At 38.7% G+C, this 12,643-nt stretch overlaps 1 long non-coding RNA gene across 1 annotated transcript; it reads right to left on the reverse strand.

Annotated features, from left to right (window-relative positions):
• Positions 1 to 3,253: 3,253 nt before the first annotated feature.
• On the reverse strand, positions 3,254 to 9,713 carry LOC117812760. The gene is made up of 4 exons (XR_004631266.1): positions 9,608 to 9,713; positions 9,431 to 9,493; positions 8,883 to 8,996; positions 3,254 to 3,561 (listed from the first exon to the last, which is right to left on the reverse strand). It is a non-coding gene; the product is annotated as an uncharacterized LOC117812760 (long non-coding RNA).
• Positions 9,714 to 12,643: the final 2,930 nt, after the last annotated feature.

The raw sequence follows: 12,643 nt of genomic DNA on the forward strand, positions 1-12,643 counted from the left end.
ATTTAGTTTTAAATGAACTGAAATTCACTTTCAAACAAATTCACTTTCAAATTATATTTTTTCAGATTGAATTTTTAAATACAAATTAAGATTCCGGGATTCATATTCAAATGTTTAATTCAATTGTTCAAGTTCAGCAATTCAAGTTCAAACTTGAAAAAAAATAAAATAAAGAAATTTCCATTTCTGCTGACTCACAGTTTGGTCCACAGTCCACCCCAGGATGTTTTATGCATATTACCATTTTTACTAGATGAAAATGTTTGTGACAGTTTTTAATGGAAATTCAATTATTTAATAGAAAATGCCCATAATTATGAATTCACAATGGACAAAAATGAATTATACTTCTTGCATGAAGCTCACATTAAAGTTTATTCTGACATATTTTATCATTTAAAAACAGATAAGGTTAATTGGTAACACTTTATATTAACTACACACTTTTAAGCATTAATTAAGCATTAATTAATACTTAACTCATCATCTGTAAAGCATTGTTCATACATTAATACTCATTTAGATATCATGTACAAACACAGTTATAAATGTTGTATTATTCATGAATATGACTCTCTATAATGTGTTAAGTAACTCTAAATGATGGATTCAATCAATACAAATGAGCTATTATGGTCATTATAAACCAGTTATAAACACATTTACAGGTTATGATTCTAACATTTAGTAAGGGTTAGTGAACACCTTATTACATAGCAAATTATGATTAATTAAGGTAGTCACAAAGGACTTATAAGCTGCTTGTTCATGGTTTTGTGAGCTGATCTAAACAGAGGACTTTTTATGCTTTACAAAGCATTCATTAATGAGATTTAAGACCAGCAGCACCTTAAAACACAGAATCCAAGTTATTGTTCAGTTTTCAGCTGCATTTTAACTTGTGTTTACAAATGGTTTTATACAGCCAGAGTTTAAATGTTACTGTGTCTTTTAATATATTTGATATCTGATATTTTATTTGAGTTTTTCCACTGTGAGCAGTTTAAGTTTGAGAGATTTTTATTTTCAGTTGCAGAGTATTTTAAGTTCATATGAAGAGTTATTTTGATAAATGCGGTTTTATACAGAGGTTGTTTCCTTTTAATAAATACAAGTTTAAGTACATGTGTTGTGTCTGTTTCCTTATTCTGTTGAATCAATATCTGTGACTTCTTGGTTTTAAGGTGCTGCTGGTCTTAAATCTCATTAATGAATGCTTTGTAAAGCATAAAAAGTCCTCACTTTAGATCAGCTCACAAAACCATGAACAAGCAGCTTATAAGTCCTTTGTGACTACCTTAATTAATCATAATTTGCTATGTAATAAGGTGTTCACTAACCCTTACTAAATGTTAGAATCATAACCTGTAAATGTGTTTACAACTGGTTTATAATGACCATAATAGCTCATTTGTAATTGGTGAATCCATCATTTATAAAGTATAAACAAAGAGTTAGTTAACACATTAAAGATAGTCATATTCATGAATAATAAAACATTTATAACTGTGTTTGTACATGATATATAAATGAGTATTAATGTATGAACAATGCTTTACAGATGATGAGTTAAGTATTAATTAATGCTTAACTAATGCTTAAAAGTGTGTAGTTAATATAAAGTGTTACCGGTTAATCTAATGATAGAACTCACATATTTAACACTAAAGACTTTCTAGAGTATTGAATAAAACTCACAGCCTTTACATAACAACTGAACTTATACACATGTATACATTTTACAGTTCTGCAGTTTTTACCTCAACACCTGCACTTTTATAGCTCTAAGTAGCTGATAATTGTATTGTCTTGTGTTGTCTTATTTGGTGTTTATTTTATTTCTAAGTCTGATCTGTGGGGCACAGTAGTTCCCCTCCATGTATGCTAATGCATGCATTTGGAAGTGACAATAAATTGATTCTGATTATATTTAAACTTTGAGTTACCAACATCTTATCCTGTTCTTTTTTTATAGACGGGCATCTGAGAGAAGGTCAACCAGAGGACTGGGAAGGACATCCTGATGGTCATATTTTTATGTTTTTTCCACTGGGAAGGGCATGAAGTGGGCACCTTTTTACTTTTTATCCACAGGGACGAGCATCCAGAGGGCACTGTGTCATGTTAAATTCACTGTTTTTTTCCATTGAAAGAGCACCAGAGAGGGCATTTTATAAAGCTGTATTTATTACAGGGGCATCCAAGAGGGCACATTTTACTTTATGGAGGGCTGTTTTACTTTACTGTGAAATAATACCCCAAATGAAGATGGCTTGTGACAGATATTTTGATGTTCTCATGTCCCCTCAAATTCTGTTTAGCTCTTTAAAACTGAAAAAACTGTAAAGATTCTGCCACGTTTAAACAAACTATCACAAGGGAGTTGATAGATTTTCATTCAAATAAAATACAGGTAACTTCGTTTGATCTCTTCCCATTCAAATTAGGGATGACCACAATTAATCGATTATCGATTCATTGATTGTTAAGAAATTACTCGACACACGCATTTTTGTTATCAATTTTCCCGTCACGTGGAACAAACATCATGTGGTCGTATATTACACTCATCTATCAGGGAGGTGTTCTAAGTTTAAAGCATGTTTCGATGTGAATCAGCTGTTAAAGGTGTTGCGCACAGCGGAGACGCTCAGCTGGCGGCTGCGGCTGCGCGTCAGGTCTCCATGCGCGCTTTTTCAAAGAGGATCAATACAAAACTGCTGCCAACAACAACACGGACACAAAGGTTGACAGCTTTAAACAGGATATTTCCCACCTTTGGATACGAAGGCAACAGACAGGTGGGAAATTCTGGTACGCTACGTTTGCAGATCAGCAACATCAGAGCCGTCTGGGCTTTTCTCCTGATTATGACCCGGTTGCCGACACCTGACTGAATACACATGTTTATTTTTCTCAATAAGAACGAGTAGACAGAAAACTGGACACTGTGAGTCTGAAGTACTTTTCTGTCAGTATTATGAGCCTTCACTTTATAAGATTATGTCCGCGGAGAATATTTTAATGAGCCTGATCGTTGATATTCTGCGTGTCAAACGTGTGCCCGTATTCAATCCCGTCAGTTATTTACATTTTGTTGCTGTAGAAAATAAAATTTAGGGGGAAAACAACGTATTTGGCATTGTTTTTGACGTAAGAATAATAATGTTTTTTCTTATCAATTAATCGATAATTGATCGTTAACATTTCCAAAAATCGATCATGGAAAATACTTAAAATGTACATCCCTAATTCAAATGAATCCCAAACATGCATTTATAGAAGGATGGAGGCATCCCTCCCTGTGAGAGATGTGCATATCAGGTGTGTCACGAAAAGCGACTTAACATGGCGGCTCACCACACAGCCATTCTTTGAGTGACAGGAGGATTAACAGTTCCCATGGCAACAACATTTTTATTTTCCAAGGTCAGAATTTCTCCTTCTTCACATCCACTTGTTGGAGAGCGGAGAGTGTTTCTCGGTCAAATGCTCCTCTGTTTGGCTCCGGAAGAAAAGGAGGTCAAATGATCACCAGGGAGAAGCAGTCTCACATAAAGTCTTCAGGGAGAAGGAAGAAGAAGAAAAAAAACAGTGAGAGAAAGATGAGTCTTTAATAATTTGTTCAGCTAAATAAGCAGAGACATCATCCCATCACAAAAGGTCAGCTAAATGCTCACGCCAGAGGCAGAGTGAAGTTTATGGATACTGCAGCTAAAAGAATCTTGGCAGCAGCAACAGATTAACACCACGCTTGAGGTCATGCTATGTTTTCTTGAAACTATTCTTAAAAGATATTTAATAACTGATAAGTGACTGGTAAACTTTAAGTTAGGGTGTATCAGAGAGAATGTTGAAAGTGAAACAATGTCACGATGGGGAAAAACTGAAGTGGAGGACCCATGTGCAGAAAATAAAGTTTTAATAACAAAAAAGGTACAAACTAACTTACTAAAATGTCCAATAAACTGAATTCAAAAGAACACACTACAAACACTAAGACAAGGAAACACAACAAAAGGAAGACGTACACACTGAACACAAGGAAGACAAACAATGATCAAACCCAGGACAGAGGAAACAGAGGAACTAAATACACAGTCATCAACACAGGACACAGGTGAGAGTAATGAGGGGAATCACTAAAGGAGGGAAACACACAAGGGCATGACGTCAAACTAAACTGGAGACACAAGGATTCAGAACCACAAAACTGGGAACACAAGACTAGACTAAGAAACACAAGAAAACAAAAAGAGACATGGATCACTAAACACTCGAGAGACAAAGGAGAACTACTACAGAATAAACACGGGGAGGAACCAAGACATGAAACACAAGGACAAAACTGAACTAAACATCGACTCATGACACACAAAACGATACTCTTGTAGGCAAATTATTCAAACTAGGGAGGCATATCTGTCAGGAACTACACGTAACTTTAGTACATTTTCAAGACAAAAGTAAATGTGAAGGAGAGCACAAATATTCCTCTAAATGTGATAAAAAAAAACGTGGCATTTAAAAAAATTCACACTTCGTTTTTATGATGTTTTGGAGCTAAACGTGGAGAAATGTTGCTGTTATTTTTTTTTTTAGTGTGCACAATTTTACAAACAGCGTCCCATGATATATTGTACTGGAGAAGAGTCAAGTTCACTCGTTCATCATAGACAGGATTAGCTGATGGTGTGCTGCAGGCAGAAGGACATGTATGTGTGGCATCTGAAGATGCAGAAACTAAAATTTTACTCTCATTCTTTTTATTCATCCCAAATTTGTCATGACATCACCTGAAAATCTGAACCCATTAAAAAGGAGATTCATAGGAGAAAATCAGGGTATTAGAAATATAAAAACACACTTAAGAATTTATAACAGTAAAACTCTTTCTGGAGTCCCTGAGCTCCATTGTCTCGTAGATTCCTCTGAGCTGCCATAGACGTCCTCCTGCTGCGGACGATCTGGACTCCAGCTGATATGGACGTGCTGGACTCCAGCGGCAACAGCTTCTACGACTCGTCTCATCACTATCACCTCTCTCTCTTACTCCCCTCTATCTGTCTTACCAGACCCAACTCAGTCGAGGCATGATGGCTGTCTAACATGAGTCTGGTTCTGCCTGAGGTTTCTGCCTGTTAAAAGGAAGTTTTTCCTCACCACTGTAACTAGTTAAAAACTGCGATGTGCAATGCTCATGATGGATTAAGGTGGGGTCAGACTGAGTCTTACCCTGTCTTGAAGTTGGGTCTCTGTTCATAATTTGACATAGAGTGGTCTAGACCTCCTATGTTTGTAAAAGCGTCTTGAGATAACGTTTGTTGTGATTTGGCGCTATACAAATAAAGATTGATAAAAACAAATATAAATATCTATAAATAGACATGACATAAAATCCGAGCTCCTTTTACTATTCTTTGCCTTAATTTTAAGGAGAATAATAATCCTCTGACATTTGTATTATGATGCCATTGATTCAGCCAGGAATCTGTTAGCCACATTTTTTGTTTACGTTTTAGCAAATTGCCAAATCACCAATTAGTAGAACAAATGTTTCAAAAGATACAAACTAATGTAAAGGGTTGTTGTGGGCGAACCATATACATTCCACTAAAACAGTCGGTTTCCTCATTTTGGTTTCCTTTTCCTCCTGCCTGCGTTTTCTGGAATGAGTGAGTGAGTGAGTGAGTATGATGATGTAGGAATTAGTGATGGGAATTTCGTCTCTTTTTAGAGAGCCGGTTCTTTGGATTGACTCACTCCAAACAGCCAGCACTTTCGGCTCCCAAGTGGTTTCTCAGATTTTTTCTTGTTAAAATGAATGTACAGTATTAAAAAAAATTATGTAAAATTATATGTAAAATGAATTATTAATGTGAAAAACATACATTATATCTAATGTGTATTATTTATGAGGCTTTATTTATATACTCAACATGGAGCAGAGTGCTACAAAAATAATTATAAACAAGAGGGCCTCGCCGACATTGTCGGTGCTCGGGCCCTAAATACAAAAACAAGACCCATCTCAACTAGACAAAAAGGTTCAATCTCTGATGTCTGTATATTATTTATAAACTTTTAAACACCTTCATTAACAGCAGGTTCCCTTCACTGTCTTTATTCTTCACTTATTGCACTGATGGATAAACAGTTCTAATGTCCATGACCTGGATGACTGAGATCCTTCACAGACACTTCTAATGTGCCTATACAGGTTTTTTGTGGACCCTGATTTATGACATTTCCACCTTGCACAGTCAACACTCTGCCTTTGAGCTGTCCCTGCCATTTCACTGTGTCTAAATTTTACTGCGTTTCCTGTAGTCACTCGTTTTCTCACATTTCCAGTGCGTTCTCTTTGTCGCACACGTTCTCCCTCTCGTCTCCCTCCTGTTGGTGTGCTCACTGTGCTGTGTGTGTCTGGAACCCCTCCCCTCCCCGTTCTGCTCAATGTAGACACGTGATTGGTCAAGACGCCACCATATGTCTTGACCAAGCGGCAACCTCTGGTCTAAAAATATGAGTCAATGTGGAAGTGTTAAAAGCTGCAGTTCATCGAGGATCAGCTTGAGGCTGGCTCCGGAAGTACCGGAGGTCACATACACATGAATGGGGAAAAGAGGATCTTTGCAGCATTAATAAACATGTTTATAGCCTGGTTCAAAAGATGAGTGTAGTCTGAATAGCTAATTTCTCGACGTCCTCTCACTGTGAGGGGGGTGAATTTTTATCTAATTCGGCAATTTTTAAGATATTGAGATTACCAGTCTTCCAATGAGAGGCACAGCTGCCTGTGGGAACACTGCAGCTGTTGGCTAGGAGGCTCAAAGCCCGCCTCTTTACGTCACACTGGCTCGACAGAAGCAATATGGCTGCCGCAGCCGATTGGTCTCAAAACAGCTCTTCAGAAACAGATGGGTGACGTCACGGATACTACGTCCATATTGTTTTACAGTCTATGGTCTTGACCAATCATGGGAGGCTTTAACAGAAAAAGACGAGAAAAATAAAAAAAAGCATCTCCCAGTCAGGAGCCGGCTCCCGTCGTTCACTTCAAAGAGCGGAGTCTTAGAGCCGGATCGTTCCCGAACGACACATCACTAGTAGGAATGTACGTGTTGTGCGCGCTCTGGTCAGAGCCAGTTCTGGCCTGGTCAGAGGTAGGTCAAAACAAACTTAAAGGTGACATATCATGCAAAATGGACTTTTTAAATGGTTCTCTACCTGAAATATGTTTCCCTGGCATGTCTACAAACCCCCCGAGAATGAAAAAAATCCATTCTGCCCCTGTTTTGATTTCTCCACCTTTCTGTAAATGTGTGTGAAACGAGCCGTTTCAGACTTCCGTGTTTTTGTTACGTAACAACAATATCCGGTCTGTCACGGAGTCAGAGCTCGGAGCTTGTTCAGCCCATAGACTGTATAAAATAATACTGAATCCCCTCCTCCGTTTTTCATTACCTGCACAAATGTGTGCTAACAAGGAGCTTAGGAGGGAGGCATGCTAGTTGTAGGCTGTCTTAATAAACACAAAGGTCGGTTTTACTCCCCACGTCTGCAGATTTGAAGATATAGTGGATGATTTTTATTTGTCATGGATAAGTGCTAGCGCTAATTAACATAGCCACATAGCTACATGTTCATAGCTGTAGCTGTGGCTCTGTACCAAGACACACGTCTACATACTGACAAATAAAACAACAAGTAACACAGAATCTGTGACCAATCCTTCAGAAAGGTCCTGCTGCCTTTCTGGTAGAGGTCGGTTTTACTCCCCACGTCTGCAGATTTGAAGATCTAGTGGATGATTTTTATTTATCATGGATAAGTGCTAGCGCTAGTTAGCATAGCCACATAGCTACATGTTCGTAGCTGTGTACCAAGACACACGTCGACATACTGACAAATAAAACAATAAGAAACACTAAATCTGTGACCGATCGTTCAGAAAGGTCCTGCTACAGGCGCCTCTCCGTCAGGATCAGATTCTGGATCAGATTCAGAGGGTTGAAGTAACGTGATCTCTGAGCAGCCGTGTATATTCAGCCAACATGTAAACATTAGATCAACGTGCTGGAGAGCCGAGGCACATCCACTTCCTGAGGGGGCGTGGTCAGAGAGAAAACAGAGTGTTCTGAGGAGGACTGACGAAGAGGGGTTTTCAGGCATGCCAAAATCTGATTTCAAAGTGTTTTTTTGAGCATAAACTTTAAAGACATGTTTTGGGGACCTCTTAGACCAATATATATTGATGAAAAAAGTGTGATATGTCACCTTTAAACTCCCCTGATGAATATAAATAAAAATTATAAATTGAGATTTGAACGTGATAAAAAGTATTGTATTCTGTTCCATGTAATATTCAACTGATCCTAGTTCACTCCTACAAAGATTTGAGTTCATTAATTCAGGTTGAGAATGTGTTTTTTAAAACAACGGTGCACATGTGGGAAGGGGGGGAACCAAGGGTTGCCATATAATAAACCAGAAACAATAATCTAACTGACCCGACAACGCCACCTGGGGAATTTAACCCCAGGAAATATATAAACACCTTAAATCAGTCAAAGGCAACATGGGTTCAACAACTGAAGACAGAGACATGGTTCCAAAAGACAATGCACATTTATTGATTATTTAGACTGGGGGTATCTGCAAAAAGAGGGGGGTTAGTTATTGCTGTTAGGGGTTAAATTAGTCAATTAAGGAAGATGTACCAAAGTTTACAGTAAAATTAGTTTATTTTATTCTAAAAAGGACACTTCCAATCCAAGGTAATTCAAAAATAACAAAAATGGGAGGGGGAATGAGGGATGCCAGCAGAGGGGTGGCAGCCTAACATCAAAGGGTGTGTTCCAGGAGTGCAACTTACTCACCACTTGTGAACTCACAGCAAACAGCAACCACGACAAACAGGTGCAAACTATTGTGTCCCGGTGAGCTTACCACAGAGAGTGCCTAGCCTCCACCAGCAGCCGACAACCACCTCACTACAGGAAACAACAAAAGTATTAATCAAAGAAAAACAAATAGGGGCGCTGGTGGCCTAGCGGTCTAAGCGCCCCACATATAGAGGCTACAGTCCTCGTCGCAGGGGTCGCAGGGGTCGCCGGTTCGATTCCCGGCCGGTCGACCATTTCCTGCGTGTCTTCCCCCACTCTCTGCTCCCCACATTTCCTGTCTCTCTCCACCTGTCCTATAAAATAAAGGCAAAAAGGCCAAAAATATAACTTAAAAAAAAAAAAAAAAAAGAAAAACAAATAAACCAGTTGGTTCAGTTTAAAAATGCATTAAGGCAAATACTTTCAACATAAGCAAAACAGCAGCAAGGCCTGAAATACAGAATATAAAACACATTACATATTAAAACTTCTTTATAACCATGTATAAAATATCAAGCCTCAAGTTATGCTGCCTGACTTACCAGTTAACTGGCTTCACTATAACAATGACAAGGTGACAGCTACCCAGACTTCAAGTCTTCACGCTTCAAATAAAAGGACCAACAGGAAAAGAAGACACTAGTACAAGATATAAGATGGGTCCTTTAAAATATCTCCACATCTCAGCATTGAATTAACAATGTTTGAAAAAAACCAACCTTAGGAAAGCAGACACCAGTTCACAAGAGGCAGAGAGGCAGACAGGGGGCTACTTCAAGACAAAATTCAACTTTGATACTTTTAAGTAAATGCAAAAATACTTAAAACAAGTTTGGAATTATCATTTTGATTCCTAACCTACCTCAGCCCAAGGAACATGTGGCAACCTGCAAGTAGACAAGACAAAAAAGCAGCGATTCTTCCTTGGGTTTTTATTGGCAGTTGGCAAACAACACCAAGGTGCATTACCGCCACCTACTGGTTTGGAGTGTGGATCAGGAGCTATTACCTATCCCTTCTAAGAAATAATAACAATAACAGTAAATAAACAAAGAAATACAAAGAAAAAACTAAATGACCAAAAATGAATAGAGAAAAATAAAGAAAAAAACAAAAATAACAACAATAATAATAATAAAAAATAAAGTGCCACTCTCAAATCTAGATCCTCTCTATCAACCTAGTTCTATTCAAAAACTTAAACAAAATTCTATAGCATCCATCCATCGAGTTCCTTTGTAAAAGATCCAATATGTTCAACGTCATATTGTTCTCTCCCAACCTCCTTACCATTTCTCTTCTTTCTGTGTCATACCTTGGACATGTCATTACTCCGTGCTCCACTGTTTCTTCCTCTGTGCAAAAGTCACATAGTCCTGTTGGATGTTTCCCTATCCTGAATGCATTACCGTTCAATCTTGAATGACCAAAACGAAGTCTAGAAATGATCACTTCCTCTCTACGAGATTCCTCATTTTCCCAGTTCTCCTCTGGATCTTGTAAAACCATCTTCCTGTTTTCTCCTCCTCCCACATATTTTAGCATTTCTTCCTTATCTTATGCTTAATAATGGCCTTGAGTTCAGCTTTACTGCACGGCACAATTATTTCAACATTATTTCTTTTTGGAGCAGCCTTTGCAGACTTGTCCACAACTTAATTTCCTTCAATTCCTATATGAGTAGGCACCCACAGAAATATCACGCTCAGTCCCATCATTTGAATTCTGTGAACAGATTGTTGGATATCTACTAAAATATCACGTCTACTTTCTGACATGTTGTTTCTAATGCTCATCAGTGATGAACTGGAGTCAGAACATATTACTGCTCTTAACAGTCTCATTTCCTCTACCCATTGTGTCGCTAGCAGAATTGCTACCAACTTCCCCCATGTACACAGACAATCCATCACTCACTCTTTTACTATTTTTAATATTGAATTCTGGGACAGTGAACGCCACTCCAATTGTATTGCACATGTTCTTTGATGCATCTGTATAAACCCATGGTAATTTTTAAAAGGCAGCCATGTTGCCACAGGTGCTTTATATATGGTTCAGCTAATTAAGGGGCTGGGCCTGGGGAGGAGTTGACCTACTTTCAAGAGGCTGCATTCAAGGCCAACAATAAACAATAACAATAATTTTTATTTAAAGGTGACATGTCACGCTTTTTTCATCAATATATATTGGTCTAACAGGTCCCCAAAACATGTCTTTAAAGTTTATGCTCAAAAAAACACTTTGAAATCAGATTTTGGCCTGCCTGAAAACCCCTCTTCTTCAGTCCTCCTCAGAACACTCTGTTTTCTCTCTGACCACGCCCCCTCAGGAAGTGGATGAGCCCTCGGCTCTCCAGCACGTTGATCTAATGTTTACATGTTGGCTGAATATACACGGCTGCTCAGAGATCGCGTTACTTCAACCCTCTGAATCTGATCCAGAATCTGATCCTGATGGAGAGGCGCCTGTAGCAGGACCTTTCTGAAGGATTGGTCACAGATTTAGTGTTTCTTGTTGTTTTATTTATCAGTATGTAGACGTGTGTCTTGGTACACAGCTACGAACATGTAGCTATGTGGGTATGCTAACTAGCGCTAGCACTTATCCATGATAAATAAAAATCATCCACTAGATCTTCAAATCTGCAGGCCTGGGGAGTAAAACCGACCTCTGCCAGAAAGGCAGCGGGACCTTTCTGAAGGATTGGTCACAGATTCTGTGTTTCTTGTTGTTTTATTTGTCAGTATGTTGACGTGTGTCTTGGTACACAGCTACAGCTACAGCTATGAACATGTTGCTATGCTAATTAGCGCTAGCACTTATCCATGACAAATAAAAAACATCCACTAGATCTTCAAATCTGCAGACGTGGGGAGTAAAACCGACCTCTGCCAGAAAGGCAGCGGGACCTTTTCTGAAGGATTGGTCACAGATTCTGTGTTTCTTGTTGTTTTATTTGTCAGTATGTAGACGTGTGTCTTGGTACACAGCTACGACATGTAGCTATGCTAACTAGCACTAGCACTTATCCATGAAAAATAAAAATCATCCACTAGATCTTCAAATCTGCAGACGTGGGGAGTAAAACCAACCATTCTGTTTATTAAGACAGCCTACAACTAGCATGCCTCCCTCCTAAGCTCCTTGTTAGCACACATTTGTGCAGGTAATGAAAAACGGAGGAGGGATTCAGTATTATTTTATACAGTCTATGGGCTGAACAAGCTCCGAGCTCTGACTCCGTGACAGACCGGATATTGTTGTTACGTAACAAAAACACGGAAGTCTGAAACGGCTCGTTTCACACACATTTACAGAAAGGTGGAGAAATCAAAACAGGGGCAGAATGGATTTTTTTCATTCTCGGGGGGTTTGTAGACATGCCAGGGAAACATATTTCAGGTAGAGAACCATTAAAAAGTCCATTTTGCATGATATGTCACCTTTAACCTTTATTTAACCAGGTAGGTCATTAAGAACAAATTCTTATTTACAGTGACGACCTGGCACTAGAACCACTGCTCCCACTACACTAATACTAGAGGGCTAAGTTAGCATTATAGCGAGGAAAGGAGTCCTGCCGATCCCTGCTTATGACATGCGTTTGTGGGTTTCTAATCAGGGAAGACCCCAGACACGCCCACAGCTCGTGGGATTCGCTATTGTTGTCTTTTGTCGCAGAACCGCCAGTAAAGTGCAAGAACCTTCACCTAATGTTTCCTGAGTGGTCACTCATAACAGAACACAATGCA

Source organism: Notolabrus celidotus, chromosome 1 (assembly GCF_009762535.1).
Source record: "Notolabrus celidotus isolate fNotCel1 chromosome 1, fNotCel1.pri, whole genome shotgun sequence".
Taxonomy (NCBI): Eukaryota; Metazoa; Chordata; class Actinopteri; order Labriformes; family Labridae; genus Notolabrus; species Notolabrus celidotus.